The sequence below is a fragment of the Taudactylus pleione genome, unplaced genomic scaffold, assembly GCF_031769625.1.
Source record: "Taudactylus pleione unplaced genomic scaffold, aTauple2 ptg000019l, whole genome shotgun sequence".
NCBI lineage: Eukaryota > Metazoa > Chordata > Amphibia > Anura > Myobatrachidae > Taudactylus > Taudactylus pleione.
This window is the reverse complement of record NW_028284421.1, coordinates 10998667-11015634: the sequence shown is the minus strand read 5'-3', so window position 1 is coordinate 11015634 and position 16968 is coordinate 10998667. Positions and strand designations below refer to the sequence as shown.

The 16968-nt window shown below is 40.2% G+C and overlaps 1 protein-coding gene across 1 annotated transcript in view; it reads left to right on the top strand.

The window, feature by feature from the left end:
* LOC148540329 (threonine--tRNA ligase 2, cytoplasmic-like) overlaps window positions 1-16968 on the top strand; it is an 89160-nt gene that overhangs the window by 15755 nt on the left and 56437 nt on the right. The window lies entirely within an intron of this gene.

The window sequence follows — 16968 nt, the reverse complement described above, 5'->3', positions numbered from 1 at the left end:
ACAGAATACATGTATGTGTTATATACACCTTATACACAGAGTCTGCAGGTCATTTTATACAATATTTTCAATAATTTTGTGGCTCAAACAAAGTTTGTGTACATACATAGAATTCAGTTATGTTTCATATACACCTTATATACACAGCCTGAAGGTAATTTTATACAATATTTATAATTTGTGCCTTAGACAAAGTTTGTGTACATTGAACCATCAAAAATCAAAGGTTTCATTTTCTCAGTCATGCCAAAAAATTCCGTATTTCGGAATATTCCATATTTCGGAATATTTGGAAATGGGAGATTCAACCTCTACTACTTTAACTACAGCATTTATTTTGGCCAAAAAATATTGCTCTATAATTTTTTTCAGTGTTAGAGAATAAATGCATATAACAGCCATTTGACACAATTTAAGAACCCGAAACCCTTGGATTATGGCCACTAACCTACCTCTATACCGTTACCCTACCTTTTTAGTTTTCTTTTTTTGGGGTACAGACTGACTTCTCCATTTTTACCTGTACTTATCGCCTGTCATCCATGCAAGAATTATCGTGCAAATTGGTTATCTCCGATTTTGCAATAGGATAGCATGATAAACGGGAGCATGCAAATATGCGATAAGCCACCAGGCAAATGGTCCGAAAAATTTTCTCCACAGAAAACGTACCGTTATTGTGGCTATTTGGATACCCCCCTAAGTGTTAATACGTAACTTGGATGCACACGCTGCTATTTTTTATGTGGGATGTTTAGTCTAAGTAGAGAGATGCAGTGCAAACGATAAATGTGTAAATTTAATTTCTTTTTATTCTGTTTATTTGGTTGAAAAAACAAAAACAAGACCAACTTGTCCCTTTCCAGACAGTACAGACTGTTCTGTTCCTGAACATCCCACTTCATTGTATTTGCCAGTGCTGAATTAATGTGTTTTAAGAAAATACTGTTCACATTAATTAACACAATTAGTAGTAAATTAAGTGGAAAGTTTGGATGAAGAGCATTTGTACTGAATGTAAACAGCCATGCAGGAGGGTCTGAAAATGTGGTTCACTAAATCTTCAACTTTAAGGTGCCCACACACATACCGACTTTTCATCCAATTTGGCCGATTTCGACGAATCGTGATGACAGATCATTTAAAAAATGGCCAAATCGTGAGTTTCTACTCTTGATCACGATGCCGATGCGCGTCCCCGCTCGTCGTACCTCGCATCTTCAGATCTGCCGTGCTGTAGGGCAGATTAGCTAATCTGGGATACAATGCATTGGCTGCAAGATAGATCTTTAGTCAGATTGGACATTTTTTACTCCAAATCGTGACCACGACTGCCTGGGGAGAGTTCAGGGGAAATCGTGTACATCGGCTGATTGGGAGCAAGTCGGTATGTGTGTGGGCACGTTAAGAGAACTCATGAAAATGTATTTGACTTGTGCTTGAAACCAACATACACACTGCATGATTGTTTTGTATCTATGGATATAGTATGTTGCTGTATTGGAAGAGTGTCCCTCACCTATTTATTATTGGTTACATAGCTCCACTAGATTACTTAGCATTGTGCAAAGAATATTAAATAGTTCACATCAATTTCATTGGAGATAAGTCTCATTTCACTACCCATGCTAATGTCAGCATATATCAGTTTCATTTCCAGACTTATACCCCTTTTACACCAGAGCAAAAACCTGGGTTTTTACTGGGTCTACCCGGGTCGCAGCTCAGTGTAAAAGGGTCCCTGAAAAATAACCTGGGTCAAGTGACCCTGCAATCCAACCCAGGTAGCTACCAGGGTTGGACCCAGGATGGACCCAGGTAATGGTGCAGTGTAAACGGTGCAACCCGGGTTATCTGACCTGGATCATGCCTAAAATGAGTGGATTGGTGGTTGTGGAGCATTCACCTCCCACATTTTATGACCTCACAGGTTTAGCAGGGCAGACCTGAGTTCAGTGTGAACAGGGCTGACCTGGGAGTAACCCAGATCAAAGGTGCAGTGTAAATGGGTCTGACCAGGGTTGGAACCAGGTCCAAAAACCCAGGTCAGACCTGGGTTTTTGGTGGAAAAGAGGTATTATTGAGCCTTTGCGGTGTTAAATGGTCATGGTCACTCGTCTCAGAGACCTTCCCTTCTCATCTTCACTGTTACTGACTCAGATGCCCTGCACTGTCACTTGCCACAGTACTGAATGTCATGAGACCATATTGACTATGGTATTATTACAGTAGCACAGCCCCTCTTTCTGACACTCTAACACAGGGGTATTCAACATACCACTCTCCTGCTGTGGATGTAGAGATTCCAGCAAGCCCTGCCACAGTTTTAGTATGCCATAATAGCAAAACTATGGCAGGGCATGCTGGGATGTGTAGTTTCACAACAGCTGTAGGGCTGTCGGTAATTTTGGCTTGACATATTGTTCTGGACACACTTTTTTTAATATGGTGTTAGTAATATAAATCTTGTTCAGGGTTCTCCATTGCACTGCACAGTGTGCCTATCATATGGATGGATTATTTTAAATACAGCATGATTTTGTATTTTCATTTTCTGTTAAAGCAGATTATTAAATTGCCTTAGTGCAAAAATAATGCTAAACCTATCTTGTTCATTTGATGCAAGAAGTGTGGCCTCTCATAAGCATCCACATAGCTTTACTTTGTGCTGTACCCCACAATTGCCATATTATAGCACTTGTGAAGACAATTAGTTTAATAATGCAATATATGAGTATATTGCACCACTTTAAATGAGTAGTCGCCTAATCGGTAAAAACAACACCCAGATAAATGACGATGCACCACAACCATTTTTGCTCTTTTGCACCGTGACTGTGGAGCAGAAGAGGTTGCCAAATCGTCGAGAAGTGAAACCAGAGAGACCACACCTTGCAGCACCAGCTGGTTTTTCCAGAAGTGGCCCGCCAGACTCCTTACAGCTCATCCAGCCACGGGAATACTGGGACCTTGTACACAGACCATGGAAGGTCATCTTCCCACTTGAGGTAGGGGCTTCATTTTATTTGTCTATTTATTTGTAGTTTTGTGTTTTTTGTTTTTGGAAATATTTCAGTTGCACTTGTTCTATTGTACTGTTTTGCAATTGTTTTGTTTAGGAGGACCTAAACGACCCTGTATCAACAATCATTCTAAAAAGGTTACAAGAGCTCAGAGAACCAGCCGTCCAGGACCAACTAGAAAATGTCATGTTACCCAGATGGCTGGAGCAGCATGAGGAATTACATTTCAAGTCATCAGACAGCACATGGACTGTACTGTTCCAGGACCCTGTGAGTATACTGTCATTTTACTTATTTTGTTCCACAAATGCTGGATTAAGACACGATTTAACTTTGAATCAGGTCAGTAAGAACCACTGTCGTAGACAGTGTCCACCATTTTTTTCCTTGATAATATTGTCCGGCTCTTTCAGATGGAGTTTCCATGTGAACAAGCACACATGTATCACTGTAGATATGTTCTACTAAAATCTTCATTCACTGATTGCCCTTGTTTAGAGTTCATGTTTACTCCCGAAAAGAGGGTAGATGTCTGTTATACCATGAAATGGGGACAAATAAAGACAAAGTATTTCCAAATAAACCTTTTGTGGGTGGAGACACTCTCCCAATCTATCCCATCATTACAGCCACGTGGCTGTGGTTAGTATATCGAACATTAACTTCCACTGAATATAAGGTGACACCCCTGATGTTATCTCATCATTTCTTATTTGTTTGTTTTGGTTACATGCCAAAGATAAATCCTTGATTTTAATAAAGCTAAAATCATGTACATTTAAAATGAAAGAGAAACTTGCTTTAATGCTTTAATTAAACTACAGCTAACTCCTCTTCCTCATACATTCCATATATCGTAAGTCATGAAACATCCTGCCTGGTTCTGTGACAAACAGATGGGCCTTGGAAACTAGGATAACTGTTCACTATTTCAACCTAATGACAAGAGGTGAAATCATCAAGAAAATTCTGTGTTCTCCTAAGATGAATAGGTTCAGAGTCCTCAGTTGTCACATGTATTTGCTATTAGCACTTTAGATTATTTGAGTATATTATATTCTATTTCTGAAAGAAGCTGCAATGTTAGTCTGAATCCTCTTGAATTTGTGTGTTCATTTCTTTTAGAAAATATTTTTATTTATTATTGGATTTTATTATGCTAGCTCCACTTGGATTTATTATTACGTACACTGTACGGAGCAGTTATTATTCACCTTTTAAGTACTCTGTGTATTTACAACTTCAGTCCTAATCATTCCTTTATGCAGTACTTTATAATGTGCTTGTTTGGCCAGTGAAAATTGATGTAAACAGAAGGGCTGATGAGAAGCTGCAATCTCCATGCATGAGGCTTATATGTCCACGAGCCCACATCCCACAGGATATAGGATTGTTTTTCCCCACTAAAGGAAATTAGCTACTTGATGAATACTTAATGAATCAGTTACAACCAGGATAAACAGCAATACCATATATAAGCATAAACACAAATATAATCCAAGTTATATCTTTTTTGTTTACATTTTTTTTTTTAAGATAATATATTTATAATTAGTAAATTTATCTGGTATTTCATGTTCAGCTGTTTTTAAATATGAAGTTTTAGATGCATGGAATATTACTTTTTTTTCCTGTGTCTGTTGTCATCCTGGAGTTTCACTACATTTTGTTGTAACACGTGACTTCTCAAGTTAGTAGCTGTGTTTTTTAATTATACATTTTTGTTGTCATAAATTTTGAATGGTTCTAGTCAAAACAATAGAAATCCTTAGCAATCTATATAAAAGTAAGTTGTATCACTAGAGTCCTAGGGGTAAATTTACTAAAGTGTGAGTTTTTAGAATTGGAGATGTTGCCCATAGCAACCAATCAGATTCTAGCTATTATCTTCTATAAGGTGCTAGTTAAATGTTAAGTAGAATCTGATTGGTTGCTATGGGCAACATCTCCACTTCTAAAAACTCTAACTTTAGTAAATTTACCCCCATAATGCTGTTGGTTTAGGTTGATGCTGCATTCTGGCTTTCCAGATCAGAATAAAATCCTTGATTTCCTATATATAGGCGTGGCAATAAAAATGTTTTGGGCTGTGTTGGTCATACTGCAACATAAAGTACTTTTTATTTTATAATATAGTCACCAGACAAATACCTACTTTTACTAAAGAGATGCATAGTCCCACTAGATGGTTCCAAAGGACGGCTAAAAGGAAAATGATCTCCATTATGTAAGTCACTGCAAGACTGCTGTTTGTTGGGTGGTGGCTGTATAAAGTTTATTACAGAATTTAAATAACACGTTTTCCTTTGTTTCCAGACTCCTACTTGTGATAAGAAGATGTGTGATGAAGTTACTGATTTAAGATGTTACTAAATAAAATCGAAATTCACATTTTGTTTAGATCAATGGTTACTGGTCTTATGGTCAACTTGTCAGTTTTTCCAGAACAAGAACTGACTGGTTAGGATGAGTCTAAACAGAGGAGTAAAACATAGGTTTTTGGCTGGAAGATAAAAGATGGGAATTCACTTTTCATTTTATGGTGGATAACTCCTTTTATCTGATACGGTGTACAATTAGGTCCAAAACGAAAAGCCAGTTTCAGTTGTTGTTTCACAAATTTACTGTATACTGTAAATGTTTACATGAAAGCTGAGCTTAAGTTTGCTATCCATGTTCTAAACTGTGTGGTGCCATTTGCTCAGTGTGATTGCTGCACCACTTCTGTGTTTCCCCAATTGTGTTCAAAAATGTATCTGCCAATTATTTTTCTATGGATCTTAATAAAATAAAAATAACGTGGCACTTAATATTTACTACAATTAAATTTAAATGTACATCTACAGTCACAATTTGGGTTGTCCAAGACCTCATGTATATAATCTCATATTCAATATGACTTTATTACCATATATTCATTATCTGTATGATTAAAGATGGAGCTATGCTTCGGAAAATTAAATGTTTCTAAAAACAATTAGTGTGTACTTTTTAGTTTTTTCTGCTTTCAAGTTTGGGTTAAATTTTTGGTTTGATCAAATTAAGGAGTTTAAAAATAATTGTAATAGGCTGCAATATTATAACTATTATCCTTTTTATATGGCGCCACAAGGGATCCGCAGCGCCTTTAAAAAGTACATAAGCAGAGACCGTGCAAAAGACTTGAGTTCAAAACATACTAGAAAATGGGCTATAAGCTATATAAATATTGCTGCTTATGCAGTAACAATACCCACAAAAGCAGCACCATCAGAACCCAAAGGTTGGGTGACATTGTTGGCAGTGGGAAGGAGATGATGGTATAAGTGATGGAGGGGAAAGCACATGAGGGGGAAGGGCCCTGCTTGTGAGCACTTACAATCTAAAGGGGAGTAGCAGAAGGGAGAGACGATGAGCGAGGTGCATGGAGCAGTGGGTTAGGATGAGAGCCTGAAGGCTTGGCTAAAGAAGTAGCAGTGATTGCAAAATATGCGCGAAACAGGAGGTGAGGGACTCTGTTTTTAAAAATGACCGGGTCCCACAGGATGTGCTGTGTGTGCGCCACAATCGTTTGGTTTGGGAGGGAGATACTGTTGGCTGGGGGACGCTCTACTGCCGCTGCGTACTATCCAGGGCTGGGACAGGTACGCTGACTTTATGCTGGTGCATAGAGTGGCAGCCAGCAGAGGGCACAGCCCGCGGCTCCCTGCTGCCGTGACCCTTCCCAAGAGTCTAGCTGAAGGGGATCTTAGCTCTAGTTCTCCTGCCTTGAATTCTTCCAGGAGATCTGCTCCAGAGACTAGCTTCTCCATGGCTGAAAATGGGCTTCAGAGGGTAGGCAGCTTTACCGTAGGGAAGAAGTATCCATGTAGCAATTAGCTGCTTGTAACGGAGGTCTTCCTGCACCTCCCAAGTCCATCTGGCAGCGCACTGATTGCAGTTGCCGGCTACATGCCCTGCTGGACCTTTGGGTAATATAGCAGCCCTCCTCTAAACTAAAACTACTTGGAAGGGGATACCACAGAGGTTTGGTCCCCACAGATAGGGTCCGTAGCATCATAGCCACCAGAGGGATTCCCCAGACCACCAACTTGGCCACATGGTGAGTGCAACATGTGTTGAGTATTATTTAAATATTGTACATTAAACACATTCATGCTGGACATATTTTACACCACTGCACTGCAATCCGGGATCTACTTTCCCAGCTACTGTAAAACACGTTTCGGAACATATTTTAATAATTTAAAAATTTGTGTCAAACGTTGTGCAATGTGAGATGGGGCTGTGCTACCCCCCAAGCATTTTCACTCCATTTTTTTTTCTTTTAAATAACTTTACTTATGGGCTGCGAGCGGACAGCACAGGTGGAGCTTCAAACCGCACACAGAGATGATCAGCTGGGCTGGCAGGCCAGGCAGCCATGACACTGGAGGAGCAGCAGACTGTGGCACAGTATGGAGCCCTGATGCAGTCACACAAGGGCTGACCGATGGCTCTGGGTTCTAGAAGGTCTCTGCTTCCTGTATGCAGTTACCTGTGCAGATCCAGGAAGGGGTGATTGCTCACTAGAACAGTTTGTCTATGCTCACCTCTCCTAAGTGCTCCCTGTCACTTGCATAGTTCAGTTGTTGCTCAGTAGCCCCCTGAAGTGGACCCTCGGCAAGGATAGCTGCAGCCTTGGAGTCTGGTGTCCTGGACAGCTAAAGTGATAACACTTATCCTGCACAGGGATTCATCTGTATGATAAGCACTTTACATAACATTAAAGAAACCGTTTATTGTCTGCATTACATTAACACAGGCATACAACTAATTGAATGTCTTGTTGCTCTGCTTTTACTGGATATAGGGATTAAATGTAAGCAACTGTGCAATCCTCTGCCTGTGATCAGGGGATGGCTAATAGTGTTAATACTGTAGTCACTACATGGTGTGGGGGTCACTACTACTGTGCTGTAGTTTGGGGAGTACCCAAGATATGGAGTGGCCAATGCATACAATACATATATCTCCGCCTTCCTCATACTGGTCAGACTGGCCTTCCTGGACAATATTAATGAGTGTATATTTAGCACATGTTTGTTAGCAACTGCTGGAAAAATAATTAAATATATTGCACTCTCACCTTGTGCTCCCTGTTCCCCTCTCCCTATGGCTTTACCACTTCTGCTCTCCTGTGTAGTCTCCTCTGCCACCCCTGTGCCCCCTGTTCCCTTCTCCCCATGTCCTTCTCAGTGCAAAATATCCCATATAGAGGGGGTTTCACGTGCTACAGGCCGTGAGGCATGAGTAGGACCCCAATTTTTTAAAGTGAAGGTTCCCTGGGACCCACATTTTTTGTTTTCGCTCAGTGCGATCACTGAGTAGATTTAGAGCTTGGTTGAAGATTTGCAGAGAGGTAGAGATATAAAGAAAAATATGTTTTGGCGCTTAGAACATTAAAAGTACACAACACACCATTTTAAATAACAAAAAAACACTATTTACTCACAATTATGACAATTACTCCAGAGTACATGAGTAAAAACCATATATCAATCTATTGTAGAATAACAAAGTATTTATATACTCATATTATTGCTCCCAAGGGAAGATTAATTGATAGTTGGTACACACAGAAATGTTTTGCTATAACTTTGAAACAATGTAAACTTGAAACATTTAAAAATGACACTTGCCAAAGGCATACAATGTAAGCAGATAAATAATCCTAATCACCCTAACTGCAGGAAGTAAAATATTCTAACTCCTAATCAATAGTCCTGCAAATAGCTACAATCCGACCTTTGGTAGCTGTTTTATAATCCGATGGTAATACACAGAACAAACAGAAGTAATTGGCAGTGCTGATCATATCAAACCAGTTAGAAATTAGTCTATTCTCTTCATAATTAGAAACTGTTAAGTATTACTCACTGCTAGGCTTCTCCGGACCCCAGCCACATCCACTGTCAGTAATTAAGGGGCCTATGTGTCAAGATATAACATACAATTATGTAGAAACTGCAGTGTCTGCATAATTTAATGTAGTGTACCTGTGTATTAATGGCACAATGCAAGAGATTTTACAGAAATCTCTGGCAAAGTGCTAATTGGCTTCAGATCAGATTGCAGTCCCCATTATTATCGATGGGGTCTACGATCTGACCCCGATGTACCAAAATCCAAAAAGCAAAGCTCTTTGGAGTTTGGCCCAGGTAGTTTACGCCATCTTCAGGTGGTGTAAATTGCTTTTAGCCTATGGGAGGCTCCAGGAGCAGGGGAGAGATCTTTCGAACTCCCTCCCGCAGCCTTCGGGCGGCTTCGGAAGCTGACATTGTGCGCATGAACAGTGTTAAATTTCGCAGGAGGAGTCTTTCACAAACGTGAAAGATATCTACAATATGCCAGGGATATAATTTACCTTGTGCGTTCCCCTTTGTACATAGCAGGGATTTTTTAATTAAAATTAAAATGCCCCCTGCGATATGGACACATATTAATCGCGGCTGTTCCACAATTATTAGTAAATTGACCCCTAAGGCTCCGATAACTGTAATGCCCGTAGGTGGGAAGATACTGAAATCACCCCAGGAGGGTGTCCGATCCGGAGAAGTGGAACTGCTGCTGTGGACCGGCAGCCAGAAGATGTAGTCACATTGAGTACAAATGTCCGTATTGTATAGGAGGAAAACAGCACATGCTCCTGTAGTCAGCAAGGGGATTAGACGGGTATGTGATTCTATTTTAGGGGTGGGCAATTAGTGGCCCCCCCAACTGTTGTAGAACCACACATCCCAGCATGCCGTGCAACAGTTTTGCTCTTTGGCCATGCTAAAACTGTTGCAAGGCATACTGAGATTTGTAGTTCAACAGCAGCTGGAGGGCCGCTTATTGCCCACCCATGTTATAGCTGAAACACCTGTACTTTCAATGCATTTCTCCACACCTGTGGTGGGTTTCTCAAGAAGCATACTATATAAGTATACTGAACGGAAACCTGTGAGGGTTTTAAATAGGCCTCTCTTTAGATGGAATTCAGGTGTTCGTCCCATTGATTTCTCCTACCAACATTGTTTCCTTTTGTGTAATAGGATACACAATTACAATGAGCACACATACTAATCAGATATGTAAATAAAAAAAAAGACATACAAAAAGTAAATAAAATAACAATAATAACATATTAACCCAACATGCTCACAGGGGCTAAAATATCCAGAAAATGCTGCATAACATATAATTTTATCTATACTCTTATCATAGAGGATGTAGTTACTGCTTATAAAGTATTATAATAAATTATTCTAAAAAAAAAAAAAAAAAAAAGGTAGAGAGCCTGATAGGGAAGGGAAGAGATTAGTAGCTTGAGCAAAGTCTTGGAGACAGGAGTGAGTGGATGATATCAGTTAGGAGGAGTGACGGCAGTCATTTGCAGAGCGAAGTGGGCAGGAGTGTGGCTGGAGATGAGGCATTATCCGATTGGTTACTATGGGCAACACCACCACTTTTCATTTATAGAAGCTTTAGTAAATCTACCCCCAATTCTCTATATAGTAAATGTCTTTGAGTTGTCATTAAACCAGGCTTCCAATCTCACTGTATCTATACTAGGTAATACTTTTACGTCAAAACTGGAATATCCATTCTGAACTGGTATACATTTCTTGAGGACAAGTTTGAACCTAGAATAAAACATTTTGATAAATGTTGTCAAGAGAATTCAAGTCATATCTTTAAGTAGATTTTTCTCTCTTTTATTGGTATACTAGCGACCTGCCCTAGGTTTGCACAGGAGCAATTTCATCTCACCACAGCCCTCTGCATCTCACAACAGCCTCCTGATTCTCACTACTGCCCCCCTGCATCACACCGACAGGCTTCTGCATCTCACCAGTGTCACCACAACCCCCACTGCTGCTGCCCTGTAGCTGGTTGTGGCCTGGCCACTGGGATGTGCTGGGAAAGGCAGGAGGATCATGGATGAGAGATTTGTATTACAGCTACCGTAAGCATTATCAGGGCTGGGGCACCTGTGCATATTTCCACGGCCTCCATGCGCACCCCTCCCCAGATGCCGAACATGGCGATTAGCAATGTTCTCTGTATTTTCTGGGCTTACTGTTGAGCTTCCTCACCGTGGTGCCCCGGTCTGAGAACAGTGCTGACTTCCATGCGAGGTGCCTCCTGTTCACCGAAGGTGTGTGGCTGAGAAGGAACATCACGCTGGAGAGGGAGCACTTCACGGTGGAGGAGTGTTGGCCGGAGTCCACCTGCAGGTTCACCGTAGAGATGGACACCGGAATCTGATGGTCACTAACCATTGATGTTTGTGTTCCCATGGCAGTGTTTTTACCCTTTAATAATGGCGGTCCGATGTTTGCTACTATCAATTGGAAATCATTTGATAGTGTTCCGATGGTTGGTTGTTTTAATTAAATTCCTGATAGCTATGCATCCCCTGGCTCCTTTCTGGCTACTGTCAGGATCATCAGGGCATCTTCATGGGTTCATTGGAGACTGTCTCTCACTCTCTGAGCTTGATTCAGATTTGGAAATAGAGTAAGACAGAGCAAGTAACTCTCTACCTGTACAAACCATGTTGCACTGCAAGGGGTGCAAATATAGACCTTTTTTTTTTTTTGCAAGAGGGCTAAATACTGGCTGCTTCTGTATGTAGCGTATAAATGCTGGACAGCTTTATTTTTAAAATGGAATTAAGATTTCAGTTTGGACAAAGCCCTTCCAAATCAAAATTTCTCTGCACATTTAAATATGCCCCACCTGCAGTGCAGCATTGTTTTATCAAGATGCACCGTTACTTGCTCTTTTCTATTCCCAAATCTGATTCAGGCCCTCTGTCTGCCTCAGATGTGATCCTGCTCCAGTCGCTGATTCACTCCCCTCTCTAGGCTGCTGCTAAGCAACGGGGCACATTGCTACTTCTGAATGGTTCTCTATTTGCTGTTTCAGCACTATGGGCAGCCACTGCACTTCAGCTTGGTGTAAGATCAGATTTTTTTCTGTGACTGCTTCACTAAAATAGTCACTGCTTGGCTCCCTTTTGTCACAGATGAATGCTGTATAGAATAGTGAAAACCCCATCAAAATCCATCCAGTGGTTGAAGAGATTAGCCCAAACAAACACACAGACCCCAGAACCGGGAGAGAGAGAGCGCGAGAGAGAGAGAGAGATTAGCCACATATATGACAGATTTCTACTATTAGGCCTGTCATTTATCATTTCTGAAGGAAGTACAACATGATCTGTATGCAGTCATTGAACAGAAACAACTGGATCAATCTTGGGAGTTCATCTTGGCGTGTCTAGCCATCTTAAGGTTACTAAATACAACCACCAGCCAGAAACGCCACTTGTTGATAATGAGAAACTCTGATTTTGCTACCAAATTCCTACTAGTGATAAGTGACTTTAGTACTCTTTCTGCAGGTCCTGGACAGGTGAAACTGGTTGACAACACTCTGCAATAAGTTCTGTTTTGCCACCTTCAATAAGCAGCAGGTTATGCCATTACTACAAAGACATGAGGCCTGATTCAGAGACGGACGCTAATGCAATTTTCTTGCAGATTGAGTGATTGTTTGTCATTGCGCATGTGTATGCACTGCACTACGTGTATGCTGCGATTGCGTTGCGATTGGGCATGCATACAGGAATCCATCGCCAAGTGAGTGGCAGACTCCCATCGTGTGGGGGTGGTAATGGGGAGTGGTCACAAAAACGCAGGCGTGCCTATCCGTTTAAACGTCATTACATGGGCGTGCATAAATTAGCCACTGCGATTGCCTATGGCCAGGTCAGACCTGCTGTGAAGGTAAGATGGCCACCGATGTACTTTGATGTTTATGTTATGAATACCTAATGATCTATATACCTAAATGTCGCTATTTAGTGTTGTAAGTCACACAACAAATAATTGCTTTCTAGACTTTGAGTGTGGTTCCAAAGCACAAAAAGTTATTATTCACATAAAAAGCATTTAGTTACACGCTGTGATCTAAATACAATTAGTGCAAAAGATTATACATAAACAAGGTACAGTCGATACATACGCAAGCGCACTGATCCCAGTAACAGTCATCAATCCTGAGGTCTGTGGTCATCCATGAGAATGGCTACTAACTGGGACCGGGACACAGGCTATATACCCTAACACAGTGGTTCTCAAACTCGGTCCTCAGGACCCCACACAGTTCACGTTTTCCAGGTCACCACCAGCAGGTGCACAGGTGTATTCATTACTCACTGACACATTTTAAAAGACCCGCAGGTGCAGTAATTATTTTACTTGTGATTCTGTGAGGAGACCTGGAAAATATTATGCACTGTTTGGGGTCCCGAGGACCGAGTTTGAGAACCTATGCCCTAACAGATCATGATAACAACAATGTAGACAGACAAACATAATTCCATTGGTTCTTGCTCTTGGTCTTTGTAGTACACTGTAGTTCATAGGACAGTTGTCTTGGGGTATGTCCCAATTCTCCAGATTACATTGTCTTCCTTTAATTGATTTAAACTAGATAGAGACACTACATTACAGTGTATACATTCTAACCAATCATTTCCTATATTCCATAACCATTGAACGTAAGATGCGACTCCCTCGCTGATAGATTCAGATATCTGGAAATAAACAGTGTGTCAGTTTAGTACCAAACATGCCATGTCTATCATGTTGTATACCATTAATATCAAATACATACATTTTTATCATCATAATTAATAACTTTAATATAAACCATAATGTGCAGGAACCTTTTATGAGTGCGTGTATATTTATGATTATATGTAAGTATGCGTTGTGTGTCTACATGCAGCGTAAAAGGTGCGCTGTGTGCAGGGTTTGTGTTACAGCGCAAAACATGTGCTGTGTGTGTTTCTATTTATAATTGCAACTGTATATATATGTGTGCACGCATTGTGGATACCCATGTGATCATTTAAATATATATACATAACTTCAAACAGTAATATTACTTCTGTCTGAACTAAAATAATGACAGACAATGGAGTTTGTCCTGTTGACAGGTGGAGCAAGCTTTGGCAAGAGGTCTGATAACTTTAACAAAAGGCTTTCCTATGTTTATTCAGAATACAATTGTCAGTCCCTCTTAACCACATCAGCATGGGACGCAAGGCCTACAATTTCTAACGATAGCTAAACGTCTGACAATTGTTTCTAAATCCACATTCAGAACATTCTCTCTGAGCATATAAGTGTCTGTGTTATATTTCAATTGTCACAGACACACTGTTTCTGTATGCGGAGCAAACACTCACAGTATCTTTGTGTATTCTTAATTATTTGTCACAAACATGTCCACAAGACTCGTCTGTCATCACTGAATATATGAAGTCTTTAAAAATAAATTTATATATTTGTATTCGTGCGCATTTATTATATAAAGACTTTAACAGTATGTAGTAACACGGCAGATGTACACAACGCTAAAATAGCACCGCGCACAATGATATTATACTGACTACGCCAGATGGCATCGTGCAGACAACGCAAACATGGCGTCTTCAGACATTAATTTTACAATTTAGGTCTCAGCCAACCATCCGGCTTCGATAACGTAGGTATGCGTACTCGCACACAGGTGAGAAGGCAGCAGAGGGCGTCTTAATGCTCAGGTAATCTTTGCTGACATTTGCATATTTTCGCAGCTGCGTTGCATATGAATATGCAGTTGCGAATGCATTAGCGTCTATCTCTGAATCAGGCTCATGGTTTGGGATCGCTGGCTGTATACACATTACTTTGGGTGTCAGAGTGTAACACAATTCCTCCTGTCTCTCTAGCTGGTTTCTGCTGGCTTTCCTAGATTGGATTGTCTACCCCTCATCCCATGCTTACTCCAGTACGTTTCATGCTTCAATGGAAAAATGTGTTATTGGATGACAACTTCAGCTTTTTACTTTTATTTTAACACTGCGTGGTTTCTGTTCTGATAGCTCTATTAAGTATAATATAATTCAAATGTATATGTTATCAAGTGTTGACTAGCACATTGGGGTGAACAAGCCTGGATAAGTAAAAATGACTATGCTAGTCATGATGGATCACACCTCTTATATCATCTTTGAATATTGAAGTCCTTCATTTGAATATGAGTAATTTTCATACGATTACCATGACTAAGCTCTAGGCGAAATGCGCATTGGTGTGTGTGTGTTAGGGGTCAGTTCATATCGTGGGCCACGTGCTAGACGCCGATCCCGGCGTCAGTAACTGTCTCTGACTGCTGAGCACAACTATCAGAGTACCAGTAAACTGCTTGTGTGGATCCAAACAGCTGTACGTTTAGACTCATTGCTAGGAAGCAACATTGTAATAAAGGAATACTGTTACAAACATTTCACTCTATGTACACTTTGTATCTATGAGTTCAAACAGCGTGGATACAGCCAGCTATGTGATTTGCTCTGTTTGACCATATTCTACATACAGTGAGCTACATGTTCTATACTGATCGCGGCTTCAGTGACTACATATGAATGCCGGATTAAATTATCAGAAAATTATCAAATCTTCTAGAGTAGCTTTCAGCAGATGTTTACATAGTAGCATTACTAGGAAGATGTCATGTGACATATGATGATGCAATACATATTCTAGTACAGTATCTGCATACAATATATCTACCAATAGTGTATGCTTCCAATAGTGTGGGTCCAGCTGTGTATATGATTTACTGCGTGTGATTTAATAATGTCACTTATCCTTTCTTCCTGTGAATGAACAAATTAGCAGGAATTATTTGGTGTCTTAGTTTAAACTAGTCCTTAGGGGCTTATATCTTAGGATTTATTCCCTAACTGGCTATGACCAATTACAACCCATAGGCAAACGCAGGGGGGGTTTCCGTCTGCCTGGAAACCCCCCTCCCCAGCACACACCATGACCACAATAGTAATAGTAATATAATACAATGTTACTAGTGCTGCATGTTCTTCTAAGTATCACAAATGAAATGATCAACACCTGTGGATCTTTAAAAATGTGTCAGCCAGTAAAAAATATACCTGTGCACCAACTAGGAGATGTGGAAAACATGCACTGTTAGGGGTGCACTGCTATAGACCATCAATAGGGTTAATTATTAATACTGTATAATAATACACTATCCAGTGCATAAGGAGACCAATATGTACATATATGTCCAGGGCAGTGCTAGGTTATTCTGCTGCTCCCCCAGGCTCCCGGACTTGCTTCATACTCTGGAATGATGCCCACATCTGAAAAAAAACATTATGCTCAGACAGGATGGATGTATCTAATGGCTTACTGTGATTTCTGGTCCTGTATATGCTGGAATTATGCAGCACAATATACTTTGTATGATGCATATTAAAGCTGGATAAGTGCTAATTATACCCTCTTCATGGACTGGCCACACTCACTCTAAAATCAAGCATTTGGAAACCCCCCTCTAGAAATCCTGCGTTTGCCACTGCAACCATATTCAGTATTCATCTTATATCTCTGAGGGATCGGTTTCACACTAGTGATCACGCAATCAAACTATATACTATTCATTTATTTGTGATTGTGTGCAAACAGTGTTAATGACTAGAGGATTATTAAACTAAGGTATTACTCTTGATGCTGTTTCTTCATAATCTGTCACTAATTACAGCTAATTGTGACATATACATTATACCTCAGAGTGACTAGTGATACACTAGAATTCAACTCTCAAGAGATTACTTGTTTTTACAGACAAGGGCATAAGAATTTTTCTGCCTAGCCCCAATGACTAGGTGAATAATTAAGAGAGGACTGTCTAATTTGAATACCCCTAGCTATATAGACCTAGGACTATACCTGTAATTTGCATACTCACAAATACCAGTTATATTTGTGACAGTCATTTTGCTTGATATAGAATAATATATAACCTGTTATCAAGCTCTATAATTTATTTGAACTATATACTGTAATCAATAGAGAAG